Here is a 14,298-nt window from a genome sequence, read left to right as displayed (position 1 = left end):
ACACGAGGCAGACATAAGGAAGACCAGAGCCCAAGAGCCCGAGAGGAATCTCGAGCGCAGAGCCCCCAAGGGGCACCCGCACGGGAAGTTCCGCCCACCCACCCCCCAGATCAGGCCGTAGGGGAGAACTGGGAAAAAAGCTGAGTCCCCCCATTGACCACATGCACAGCCCCCAGGGCCAGCAGCGACAAACTCATGGGCTCCACCGGCACCTGCCATACCAGAGCAGATCCAGGAAAGGGCACAGAGGTCCGGGCCCCCAGGGCGCACCCACTCCAGGCCAAAGTCTGACAGGGCCAGAGGCCCTGAGCCCCAGCAGGCAGTCACCAGGCCAGGCCGGCACACACCCCAGTGCCCAGCCCCAGACCCCGGGAACCCCCAGCAYGCTGGCAGCCAGCCRCACACCCCACCRGGGTGTCAATACTTTGGCTACAGTATTCTAAACCGTAAGCAGGATTTCTGATGTAAAGCCTTCCACTCAAGCAGCATCAGCAGTGAACTGAGCAGCTAATCAAACTAAGCAGCATGGTGCAATAATCAACTGTTCATCATCAGATCGTTCTGCTAATTAGGGTTTAAGATGTCTTGGAGATTTAATCACCGAATGCTCACGAATGATTTCACTATTTTTGCCTAAAAGTATTTAAAAATAGATGTTTCACAAAGCTCAAATGTGATTTGAAGCTCTGAGGAAGAACAACAGGCTTTGGTGCAAAGCTGCAATTGTATTAAAAAGAAAGGGAAGTGTAAAACAGAATGCATGTCACTGAAATAAAGTAGTTGTCAATGCATTAACTTCTTTTTTTGAGGACGTGGATGTATTTTCTCAACACTCAGTTTGAAAAAGAAATTCTCCATTTAGTCCCTTTTGTTCCTGGTGAATATAAAGCAAAAATGAAGTTTCACTTTTTCAGCTTGTAGAAGAGATATGATAAATTCAAAATTACCTCTATGGGGAAAGAAAAAAAATAGCATCTGGGTAAACAATTAAACATAAACCCAATTATTTAACTTAATTATTTTTTTTGATACATGGCTCCAGTTTTACTAAACAACATAATAAATCCTATAAAATTATGACTCAGTCCTAAAATAAATATGTTCCTTTTGTGGTTATTAATTTATGATTATTCTTAGATTTCTTCATGAGCTCCTAGATAAAAAGTCTGCGGTATTATTAAGCATTTATTAGATGATCTCCATGAAGCAGGAAGCTAGGAAACCACCATGATGCATGGCGAATGGCACATCCCACAATGCAATTAGAGCTGTGGTGAATTCCAAATCAGGCATTTTGATATCTCACAGACATGCAAATTTAGCTGCAGGTTTTGATATTTAGTTGGCATTTCGGAAACAGTACTGCCAGCACAAAAGGAATGAATATGTATATGTCTCATACAACAGACAATCTGTTTCTCCTTGTATGAGGTCCAAACCAATCGGATGTCAAGAAAAAGAAAAATGTGCCATGAGTAAGGCAGGTGGAAGCACAATCTTTATAAAATGTGTAGAAGTAGATGAGACATTCCCATCACGTACTATGTGGACTATATATAGTGCAAGATCTTTTCAATAACTGTTATTTGGAAAAGGCTAACTATATATACGTTAGCAAAAATCTCACGAATTGAAAGACAAATTTGAATGAAACTCAAGAAAATATTAGACAGACATCTACAACGGATTAATCCTTGGAACCATACCAATTAAACAACTGATCAACTTCAACCCTAAAGACGTCTGTAATTTGGTCAATTTTCCAGATGCTACATCAAAATTTGGTAGTGGCACACACACAATAAAATTTATCTGGCCCAGTTCTCACACACTCAATGCACAGAACAATCTAACACTCAGTGCAGATATCACAAAGATCGACTGCCCTTTGGTGGCCTAAAAATATAGTAACTAAAAGTAATAGGACATTGCATTTGGTAGATTATTTCTTTGTTGTAACAAATGTAAAAAAGCATCTTAATATTTCTTATACAGTTGGAATGGTAAATGGGCTGTACTTGTATAGCACCTTTTTATCCAAAAGTGTTTCACACCACAATCTGTGCCCTCATTTACCCTTTCACACAGCACTCCATTAGATCTCAGCTAATACAGGTGAATCAATCTATACAGACTAATCAGTGCTCTATATCACATTCATACACTGATGAGACACACGTCAGAGGTAGTGGGGGTTCAGTGTATTGCCCAGAGACACTTCGACATGTGACGGAATAGCAAGTAATCAAACTGCCAACTAACCACTCTGCCACAGCTGCCCCAAGTTGGACAATATGTTAATATTCCTTTKAAACGGTGCCACATTTGTAAGGAACATGAACATGGGGGAAGAGCAGTACAGCTGGGTTGTGCACATAAAAAGTTTGCCAAATCTTCTCTGCAAAACAGCTTATTTGGGCCACATAAACCAAACTGCAGTTGGGCCAGTTGTGGAATGCCATCATATAAACAATGCCATCTAGGGTTGGGCAATATTGGCAAAAAAATTAATCACGATTAATCGTGGTATTTAGCCGATAACGGTTAATTTGACGATTAATCCCCTGGAGTCCCTGGACACCCTCATGTCCTAGTCACATGACCAATTTAGTGGGAAAGATTTCATAAAAATCTGTTCCAAATTTGAAGCAGAGAGGAGCACCGAGCAGATTCTGCCTGGTGGCATTAATCGTATTAATCGTCAAATGCCAAAAAGTAATCGATTAATGTTTTTCTGACGATTAATTGCACACGATACGATTATGCCCAACCCTAATGCCATCATTGCCAGACCTGGCCCACATCTGATTGACACCTGTCTGCTTTGTGGGTCCTTAGGCTTTAACAGATGTCCAAAATTATATCAATTAAATATAATATACTGTAGATCTTATTAAAACCGTAGAGGAATGCTGCTGTTTACAGTGTTTGAACTGTTGTATAGATGTTCAGCTGCTTGTTTATTTTACAGATTTCATTTCTTTTTTTTAACTAGGACATACTTATGATGCAGCGTTACATCCAGGTAGTAATCAAAATGCATCCAAAGCATCCTGCTTTTTAATCATCTGATTAATCCTATTATGTAGCCAACATTATATAATAGATGGTGTGAGCAAATAAATACAAATAAACAATCAGAGCAACAAAATTAAGGAATCAGGAACTTSCTGTTTTCTGTGTTGGATGCCTGGAACCAGTCATGGCCAAGATGCCATATTTAAACCCCAGAGTGCCATCATGACCCAACATTTCAATGCTGCTATTTCTTCTTACATTTAATTTAATATGTGACAATAATAAGAATTATTTTATGTAGACATTTGAATTTTCTTTATATGTGTGTTATACACTGTAGCTGTTTTAGAATATTGCATTAATGATTTTCCTTCCAGTAAACTCTTCTTTAATATAGTAAGATTAAGATTATTACTTCAGTCTAATTGTATATTCAAACACATTTCAAGTTTCCAGGCAGTTTTATTCATAAGCTCCCTGCATCTTCACTCCTTTGTCAAATCATCTAGAGTTTATTTAATCTATTTCTAATAGAGATATGCAAACGCCTGTTCACTAAAGGTGAGCTCGCTGAAGAGAAATTGCGAGCCAGCTTGGATAATTTGCATTGACCCATCTAGATAAGACACCAGCGCATGTTTAACCCACATCATTGTGTTGGTATAGAAAAGGGCTTGGCATCATTATGGTGAAGTAGATGGAGTGCAAGTTAATATTACAGTAGAGCAAATTTAAAGAAAACCACCACCAGCACTGTTGTGAGCAGAAACTATTTTAGCTGAAAGCTCAGTGCATAATTTTTTTTAGTCAATACKTATTCATGAGCGTTTCTTTCAAAAGGCTTTGCTGTGTTGAAATGAAATAAACAGGTTCTGACTGGCTCCCATTACCAAGTGAAACAAATCACCTAATTAAGTAGGAATAAGCAGATAGAATCAATGCAGATCGCTTTCACAGATGACATGATTCTCGGGGGTTGGGCGGGGGGGTAAAATAAGTCTGTACATGACGACGCAACAAGATTGCAAAATAACTAATGAACAAATAAGCATTTAAAAGAGTGTCAGAGTTCTCCAATTCACCCACTGAAAGCATTTCAGGATGCAAGAGAAGAATTCACAAGAATGGGGAATTTGGCGTAATAATAATGTCACAACAAATTTAAACTGGAGAGGAGAATATTYATCCTCGATCTTTTGACTAATGTTCAAACAACCAGAGAGGTTAAGATCAGCCTGCTTCATTACATTATTCAACGTAAAACAATACACAAATTGATAATTTACCATTTCCGGAGTGAAATTTGACAATTTAATGTTTTTTAAATCCCTACAGGGCTTGGATGTAGCTCACTGTGTGATTTAACTATAAACCTCAGCCATAGTAAACAGACAGCTGTTCATAAATCATTCTGCACCTCCGCTAATTAATCTAATTAGACGCTAATCCCACTTTTAATCTTGTTAAACTGCATGTGGCCTGCTTTTTAAAATGTATGTATGCTCATTAATAATTTTAATAAAAATGTGTACCAAAATGCTATCTATTTAATGCACATTACTGAATGACTATGTGAACACTGCTTTAAGCTGTAAAAAGACAGTGTGCTTGTTTTATCCACAGAACAAGTTTTAGGAAGAAGTCAGCAAGGATTAAGTCCTCCTGTGGGAACAAACGGATTAGTTACTGGCTACTCAGCAGAGTTCACTTAATAATTTATTCAGACCGGATTTATTCAGAGCAACTTTCCAAAAGAATATACCATCACAGTATGACATTCAAGTTTAGCTTAGGTTACATTTTTTTATTGTTTATACTAATACAAAATCAGTGTTATGCAGAAATAAGTATATGTGCTTTGTGTGATTAGAAACTATAAACAGGAAGTGTTAAATTCAGTTATTTTTCATTTACTGCAGGATAAAAGTAGAATATATTCTAAAGATTTACTTTAAAAAAATCAAATTTTCAAACAAAATGTGAATCTTCTTTCATACCTACATCTTACTTTGCCTCTGGCTTTAAGCCACAACAGCAGCTTAGAGCGTCATACTCATACTGCAGAGTAATGCATTATTATTATGTGAACTGGCATTTTGTTTTTTATTTGTTCAAGTTCCCTCACAGTTTTGAATTCTTTTAATGAGTGTGTTATTTTGAGCAGAGTTAGAGGAAAAGAACTGTTCTTCTCAGGGGCCTGGCCTATGGGTTTAAAGGAGTTTTCACTTTCTGTGATTGGATTGATTTTCACCTCCTAAACATCTCGTCTTTTGTTCTCAGCGGAGCTGATACATGATGATGGTTTGAATAAATGCAAAAAGAATCAAAGGGAACACATTGGTCTAACATCGAAGGCATAATCAGGGATGTGTTTCCGTGTTTCTTCTATACGGAAGAATATGTAACGGCATACAACTCAGCTAAGCAGCTTTTTATTTAATTTGTCTGTCTTTCCCGACAATTTAACACTGAGAGCCAAGTCAAGGCTTTTTTTGTGCTTAGACTTCAAGCTAATTGAAAATCTTTTAGCCTGTAATAAGCATGAAATGCCAAAGCCAAGACTTATAGAACTGACATTTCTTCTGCACCAGAGAACAATAATCCAATTGACAACAACTCTGATAAAGACAAAAAGAGCAACGCTGCAGGATTAATGGTACCAATCCAAAAAGATCAAATTCAAGCGGAGCTAGAAGCTGTGTCTAAACTTTTTTCTGCCTTTTCACCTCTCTTTTTATTAGAATAAAATCAAACACCAGAGAGGATTTATTAGACTTTAAAAGCAAACCGATCTCAGGTAATATTTGTAATACTTGGAGTGGAATAAAGTTGAGTTTTGAATATTTTAGATTTTTTCATACTTAAATGCGACACTAATTTACAACATTAAAATTATTAGTTTGGCTGTTTTGAAGTGGGTTTTGGTGTAAAAGATGTTATTCATTGTAAATAGCCTCTGTTTAGAGAAATATAGTTTACATCTGACAAGTCTGATGAGATGTAGTCTGAAAATAACTAAGACCAAAATGGATTGCTGCCACCTTTTAAAATGGAGATAAGTATTTTACAAGTCCATAGGTCAGTTCTATACCACAATCAAATAATTGTTTAAGTTCTTAAAAAAGTGCTGTATATATCAAAAAAATAAATTTTTATTTGCATCATAGCTGTTCTGAACGCTTTGAAATTGACTTCTGTCTTTAGGAACCTCCTACCGTTTCTGACACTCCTACTTCAGCTTGTCTTTACAACATTGCTTCAGGGGAGGGACGCTCTGTGGGGTGGGACCTCAGCTGTACAAATAGGTGGTGCTTTGTACCAGCAAGTGTTTAAACAGAGCCACATGGCTACCACAGGAGATTCAAGGCTTTCTCAAATATGCACAATCAAAGCAACACCCTGGGTATGTTTTTGATGAGAGAATGGCATAACCATAAAGCTCAAAAAATTTGATTTTGCATAATACACCCCTTTAAAAGAACTCCAATCTCCAAAATTTATGTCGTCCGAACAATCAGTACTTTATAAAGTTTTACATCTTTGTCCATTTTGCGTTACAATTATTTACCTGGAATTTTCTGGTTATTTGCAAAAGTAAACAGCAACTCGGCAGCAGCAGCGTGTAGCACTTTCGAGGTATGGAGATCCAGGAGGACTTTGATACTACCTCTGTTCAAATAACTATAATGCAAAATTGCTTTGGAAATAGCTCCATTTGGTCAGACCTTTTGTAACTCAACAGCACGGTCTAAATGGAGACCACCTCCAAAAGCACAAAACACCTCCAATTTTCAAACTTTAACAGCAGCTCAAGTGAATTGCTATTATTTAAACCTTTACACCAGCCTCAGTTTTGTATTGCACTGTTATTTTAGCTGGGGCTATTCACTTGTAAACAGAATTCCATGTGAAGAAATAAATGACCATTCAATGAGAAATAAAATGCTAAAATAGCAAACAAAACACAAAACCATTTAAAAATGGGTAAGAAAAACTGCTCTATATGTTAAACGCACTAAAACTTGTACAAAATATTTAAGTCAGTTAATTAGCATCCATTAGATTTGATTAAAATTCAGTTAAACAGTGAGATATGGCCTCAAATACGGTGTTGATGTCAAAAATGCCCTTTAGACAAAAACAGTTTCAGAAATTTTTGGCTGATCTACCACCGTCTTGTGCTTCAAGCTGCCCTTCATGTTGCTTTTTCTGTGTTTAGCTCAAAGAAAAAAAAAGGCGAAGAGGGGGTGGGGGTAGGATTTATCCAGACTTGTGAGCAATGCTGTACTCCATCTTCATGTGTGAACACCTAACACACACCTAACATCTAGTCCAAATCATCGGTCACATTAGATTTCACAAAATAAGAAAAGGGCAAGATGACAAACTAAGCCCCACACAAGTACTCTTTTTGATTGAACCTAATTTATTCTGTTTACAGTCCAGTACTTCTGCACTCCCAGGAACCTTAACACAATCTGACATCTGTCACTCTTGTTCTATCTGCTGCCAGACTCCAGCTGCTCACTGTGCACTTATGGAACACAATATTTAAATAAAAAAGGGAAGAAATTAGTTGATTTTGCAAAAAAAAAAAAAAAAAAAGAAACTGTCTAAATTTAGTGATTGTATAGGACGATATATCTACACTTTCAGGAACACAACTGTTTATTTTTCCACATTTAACATTTATATTTTTAAAGAGATTAGATCTTTTTAAGCCATCTCAATGGATTTGGTTGCTAAACAAAGATGCTGTCCTCCAAAGTTTTCCCACCTAAAGTTGCTGCAGATCTCATTGAGAATCAACTCAAGGTCTTTGCAGCTTTCCGCCCTCTATGAGGTGGTTCTGATTCACTGGTCCATAACATCCCTGGGGCTTTCCCAAAGACTGACCTAAAATTTATATCGGGGGGGGGGGGGGGGGTTAAGGCAGACAAAGCAACAAACAATTGCTAAGAGCTGTGTGAAAACACTCATCAAGTGAAAAGACATCAAACTGCACCAAGTCTTCCTGATGTGTAAATCTGTTAATGCACATTTAATGAGCTAAACACAAAGGTGAAACATGAGCACTCTGCTGCTGCTTTTTCTTCTCCTAATAATTAAAAAAAATCTATTTACAGGTTGTTACAACACCTGGACCAGTTTAACATTTGTAGAATGCTGCTGATACACTTTTCAACCAGTAGCACAATCTGAGTGGTCCCCAATTTATTCTCTGACATCAATTTGACCCCAAACACACAATCAGAACTATTTTCAGTTACACAAACACACACACACACACACACACACACACACACACACACACACACACNCACACACACACACACACACACACACACACACACACACACACACACACACACACACACACACAATAAAAAGAAGTTTTGCAACAGATGGCGCATCCCCACAGAGCCTCGATCCCAGCATCAGAGTCATTGAGGGATTTTATGAAGAGAGAAGCAAATGAGTCCAAATAAATCCATAGAAAAGTGAAAAGTTCTCAGCGCCGCATGAAACCCCAGAACTTTCAAATTAAGATGTACAAGAATACAAGAGGGAAGCAGTGCAGATTGAACTACTGCAGTGCTGTAAATGCAATATCAATCAATCCCAAAAAACATTGGCTATTTATAGAATCATTTCAAAGATTCATCAGCTGTTTATCCACACATCTTTAGAAACTTTGACTCATTTCATTGAGCACCTACAGTAAATCTAATAAAACCTGTCCAGTGATCAATATTGCAGAAATTAAAATGTGTTTTTAAGAAAGAGAAATGTTCTGCTGAAAGACCCTAACAATGTTTGTGCATGAATGATGGGGAACTACATAAACTGTATTTACTAATTAGATCTATAATCACTTTATAAGATAAAGAGGAGTTTACATTTGTTAATACGCTGATTTATGATATAGCTCCCCCCAATAAAACAAACAATGCTAACAGAAAAGTACGGTGGTGCTTAATGGATCAGCAGATTTCCTGGTCAGTATGTTTGTTAGATTTTTCAAATGATTCATGTATGCACAAAGAGTTGTCAAAAACAATCTAACACAAAAATGTCCCATTAGTCATTTATCATAAACTGGAAGAACATAAAATCAGTAGTTTTCCAAATGGCTCTAGTGCGACCAATTTGGTCGCAAATGCGACCTGATTTCCTAATAGTGCGACTAAAAAAAATGTCCGATTGGACTGGTGCGACCGAGGGGGAGGGGGAGCGGTCGCCCACTGAAAAAAAAAAGTTTCCATATTCCGTAAAAAATGAATCCAGCAGTATCAATGGTCGCCCACCGACAGTCTCCAGCACTCCTAATAACACAGCACTCTGCTCGTCGGCTCCGCTCCACACCTCCCGCGCACACACACGTTTGTTGTTCTATCCTCATGGGGACTTTGCATTGGCTTCCATTCATTTCCCTGTCAATTCTATAGCCAACCATAACCTCTCAGGTACGCTACACACCTGAACCAAACCCTAACCTCACCTGGCTTTGTGTACTGGGGAAATGGTCAATAACTGTACCCACCATGAAGCAAAAATCTGTATACACACATGCGTGCGTACGCGCATGCATAGAGAAACAACCATTGTTTTTTTGTTTTTGTTTTTTTTAAACCCAGATCGGAGTCTGAAAAACAGTTCTTTCTTGTTAGCTGGAGATGAAAAGATGTGGACGGTTGCTCGCTCRTCCATCTTGTTAATTTAACAGTCGGGGTCTGAGCGCTGCAGATCATTTGAGCAGGACGAGGAAGCTAACGTGTATGGCAGGCCGCTTTTGCACTTAATCGACTTCCCCACAGTTACATTCCAAGTATCTGAAATTGGTTCTTCTGGGGATAAAACTAGACATATTAGATATTTAAGTGAAATAATATAATAAGATTCAACTAATGCTGAAATTGCAGACTTTTATGTGTTATTTATTTTAAAAATCTGCACAACCTTTTAATAAATATCAGTAATACTTCTGTTATTAATCATTATTCTCTGTTCATCATTCTGGTTTAGTCAAGGCCAAAGATCCATAGGGCCAAACTACAGGAGTTGTCCATTTGTGGGGCAGGTGTCTAAAAAAATTTAACCATGAAATGTTTAAGATGTTTATAAACATTTGCACTTAGAATTTTATAGAATCACTTTAAATACTTTTCAGTAAGTTATATCTTGTACAATTCTGGTTCAAATAAAGAACTTGATGTTTACTAGATTGTTAACTAATTATTTTYGAGTTAATGCTGCCTTAATGAACAGTGATTAAAAAAATAACCTGTAAAACTCTGATGTTAAATGCGACATGGTTGAAAATTTGGGTGCACCTAACTTTTGTGCTGGTGCACCTAAGAAAAAATGTTAGGTGCACCGGTGCCACCAGTGCAAAAAGTTAGTCTAGAGTCCTGTGTTCAACTCAACTTATATTTAGAGAAAAAAGGAAAACATAAATTCAGCTAAACAAAAGCACRGTTTTTGTGCTGGAAAATGTTGAGTAAAAAAACCCTCAGAAGGGCAACCTGGGATTTTCATTTTAAACCTTGAACACTTTCAATACAAGTCCAAACCTTAAATTCACTGTTAAATTGACCAAGGTAAAGTGTATTGCCAATTTGCTCCTAATCTTTTTATTGATTTTTAACAGATTTTTTAAGAAACATGTTGCAAAACTGAATTGTTTAGTAAATGGACTGCACTTACATAATACTGGATGGATATATCTATCCATCCAGGACACTCAAAGCTCTTCACACTACAATCTGTGTCCTCATTCACCCATTCACACAGCACTCTATTAGGGCTCTACAAAGCTAACATGTACAATCATCTATGGAGACTAATCAGTGCCAATCACATTCATACACTGATGGGACACACATCAGAGGCACTGGGGTGAGGTATCTTGCCCAAGGACACAGCAACTGAGACAGCTGGACAGGGGATCAAACCGGCAACCTCCCGGTTCCAGGACGACTTTCAACACACTAATGTTTATATATGTCATGTTGTACTGATTGTCTATAAATTACATTAGATTTCCTCATTTGCATCATGATACAGACATGCAAAAAAAAATCTCACAGATTTTTTTAAACTCAGCTTTACAGTTTTTTATGTCTCAGAGCCTGAGTAAATGTTGAGTTTGCACCCTCCTCCTCTTTCTCCTCTCCACTAAACTACCCGCAGACAACACCTGTTTCACACACACACCACCACTCCATCGTCATCCGCCTTGGTCTGAGACCCCCACCCCACCCCCTGCCGTGAACATCATTATATCATGTGAAAATACTAAAGATTGTTTTAAAGGAATTTAAGGATTATGTGAAGTTTGAGTTAAAGAAATAAAATGCAATAAAAAGAAAAGTTTAATCCCAATGTAATGTGTGTGTGTTATTATTATTTTTTTCTTGGGGGGGAGGTGGGGGGGTCGTTCGTTTGCATGCACTCACCAGCTGATAGTTTAATATTTTCTCCAAAAGCCGCACAGAAATATGTGCCTTTTAGTCCAACTTTATGTGCACTGGTAATAGTTTATTTTTTACTTTTCTTTCTTTATATTTTGTATTGCTTGACTAAACCTGTTTCCCACACCTTATTTTAGTTACTCTGTACATTATAACTGAGAATAACACTCAGGTGGGAAAGAGAACAACTGTGTTCTGTGTGATCTCTGTCTTCTCAGTCCATCTCAGACCCCTAGTGACAACTCTTAACCACTGATGAGACCTCTGGAATGGTCTTAAATATCTGAGAGTAAGAGTGATTCTTAGACTTAAGAATTCTGAAAACTGGCATTTACACTTAAGTCTGAGTGGAGGAGTAAATTTAAGAAATTTTCAGCACATAAGTCTAAAATTACACTCTAAGACGTTTGATAAATACGGGCCTTGGACTCAGATTTTCCAAAACAAAAACTTAAATACTAACATGGCAGCAAACCAATTGCAGAACAGTTAACTTTATCATAGAGCCAAGACACCTAAGGTGTACAAAACAGAACCAAATCAAATTATGGGGAATATAAAGACAGGACTAACAAACTGAGGATCGTACAAGGATCAGGTGTGAGTTGACGTGGCCAACTGGAAACACACAGAGGAGTCTGACAGAGGATGAATGAGAACTCACAAAGACAAATCTAAAAGTAACTCAGGCTGGAAGAAATATAAAATGGGTAATGTGAAAATGACAAAATAAACATAAGGATCTCAAAAAAACAGAAAAGCAGGAAACTTAACCAGACACAGAGAACGTGAGAAATGTAGGAACAATCATTATCAAATCCTTCAATCAAATCAAATACCACCTGTTAAAACATATAACATATCCTACAAACATAACCTAAATAAAACAATCCTCATCCAGCTCACAAAAAGCCACATTTTAGCTTTGTCCAACAAGGTAAGCCTTTCTGACTACAGCAATCACCTGGCACCGTATTAAATATGAAATAATTCTATAAATTTTATACATATATTTGTATTATTTGTGTCTGAGCTGACAAGCTTCTTCTGAACTTCTCGGCGGAAAACTTGACGCATCCCAGAGTGCAGTTCTTCCCTCTTATCAGTCACCATTTAGCCCAGCGGGGGAACAGAATCCCATGAATAAAATCGTTTCATGCAGGAGAAATTTGAGAGAAGAATGAGAAAATAGGCACTTCTTTATCTGAAGGCCAAATGTAAATCTACAACAGTGTTGTGGTTTTAAAAATACATTTTAGGAATTTCTTCATACTTTATAAACAGTTGACATTTATTTATCATTTTCATGATCTAAGTTTTCTATTTATTAATTAAATGAGCCAAATATTTTACAGACTTATGGATAGCACACATACCCCCCCCCCCCAGAAAAAGATAGGAATCAAATATTGGCAATACCATTTGTTAACCCTTAACTTCCATTACCAAACCTTGTTGCGACTCACTGCTCCTTATGGGGCCAAAAAGTTCAACTACCATTTTTTGGGTTGGTATTAGGTAAGGTTTAATTTGAGTTTAGGGTAAGTGTTGGGGTAAGGATATACAAATGAATGAGAAAAAAATGGAAATCAATGCAATGTTCCCGCAAGGATAGAAAGACTTGACGTGGGTGTGTGTATGCACTGAAATTTTAACACTCTGGTTTTTGCTGTGTTGGTGGATTATCCGGCGCGTTCTATTTTTGGAGCAAAGCGAAGAGCTGAAGGTAAAATAAATTTGATATCAATCCCATCACGTTAGCTTCAATGTGGTCCGACTAACTTAGCATCACCTGTTGCTGTAGATTTTCAGTCATCCAGGCCATGGGAAATGAAAAGAACAAAGATAAAGCAACTAGACTTCTGTTCTGCAGCTGAAGACTTGCAGAATTCTTTGGCATCACTATTGTGCAGCTAGCTAGAGCACAGTAACACTGATTTGAGAGCASGTATCAATATAAACGAATAATAATTGGAAGCACATGTGTTCAAATCACACACGTTCGCACGGCTCTGTCTCTACACTTGCAACGCAAGTTATATGTAAATGAACCACATCACCGGCCAATCACAGATGGGTTATTTTCACCCAATCAAAGCACATCTTGCAAATCAGTACTAGACAGAGAGGTGAAAGTGACAAAATCTTAGATTTATTAAATAAACAAAAGAAAATACATATATTTTTTTAATTTTGTGGCTCAAGAGTATTTAGTTAAGCATACACATGTGGTTACTGTCAATGTGCATTTAAGGCATTATTTCTAAATTATAGTAAAATGTATTATTTGTTGGTTTTGATATTATTTGTAGATATTCAAATTCTACTGTGTGTTGGTAAAAACAATCAGGTTTGGGCCACATTTACCTGCAGTGTGAGTGTAACCTAAATGGAAAGAAAAAAGAGGTTGTTGTGATGTAAGGTTATTAAAATGAACATGTGGTTACTGTCAATGCGCATTTAAGGCAATGTTTCTAAATTTTAGTAAAATTTATTATTTGTTGGTTTTGATATTATTTGTAGATATTCAAATTCTACTGTGTGTTGGTAAAAACAATCAGATTTGGGCCACATTTACCTGCAGTGTGAGTGTAACCTAAATGGAAAGAAAAAAGAGGTTGTTGTGATGTAAGGTAAGGCACAGATGTTTAAAATAGGTAAAAGAAAAAATAGGTAAAAGAAAAAAAGGAAAAAAAAAGGAAAAAGTATTTAACAATTTTTTTTAATATGAAAAGAACATTATGTATAGCAACAACCAAAATTGTAATAAAAATAATAGCAATTAAATGTATGCATATATATAATT

General features: G+C 37.0%; 1 protein-coding gene across 2 annotated transcripts in view; it reads right to left on the bottom strand.

Annotated features, from left to right (window-relative positions):
• Window positions 1-14,298, bottom strand: part of LOC106528178 (glypican-6) — a 115,885-nt gene that overhangs the window by 47,210 nt on the left and 54,377 nt on the right. The window lies entirely within an intron of this gene.

The sequence above is a fragment of the Austrofundulus limnaeus genome, unplaced genomic scaffold, assembly GCF_001266775.1.
Source record: "Austrofundulus limnaeus strain Quisiro unplaced genomic scaffold, Austrofundulus_limnaeus-1.0 Scaffold362, whole genome shotgun sequence".
In the NCBI taxonomy this organism is placed as follows: domain Eukaryota; kingdom Metazoa; phylum Chordata; class Actinopteri; order Cyprinodontiformes; family Rivulidae; genus Austrofundulus; species Austrofundulus limnaeus.
The sequence above is the reverse complement of the archived record's forward strand: the minus strand, read 5'-3'. Positions and strand labels throughout refer to the sequence as shown.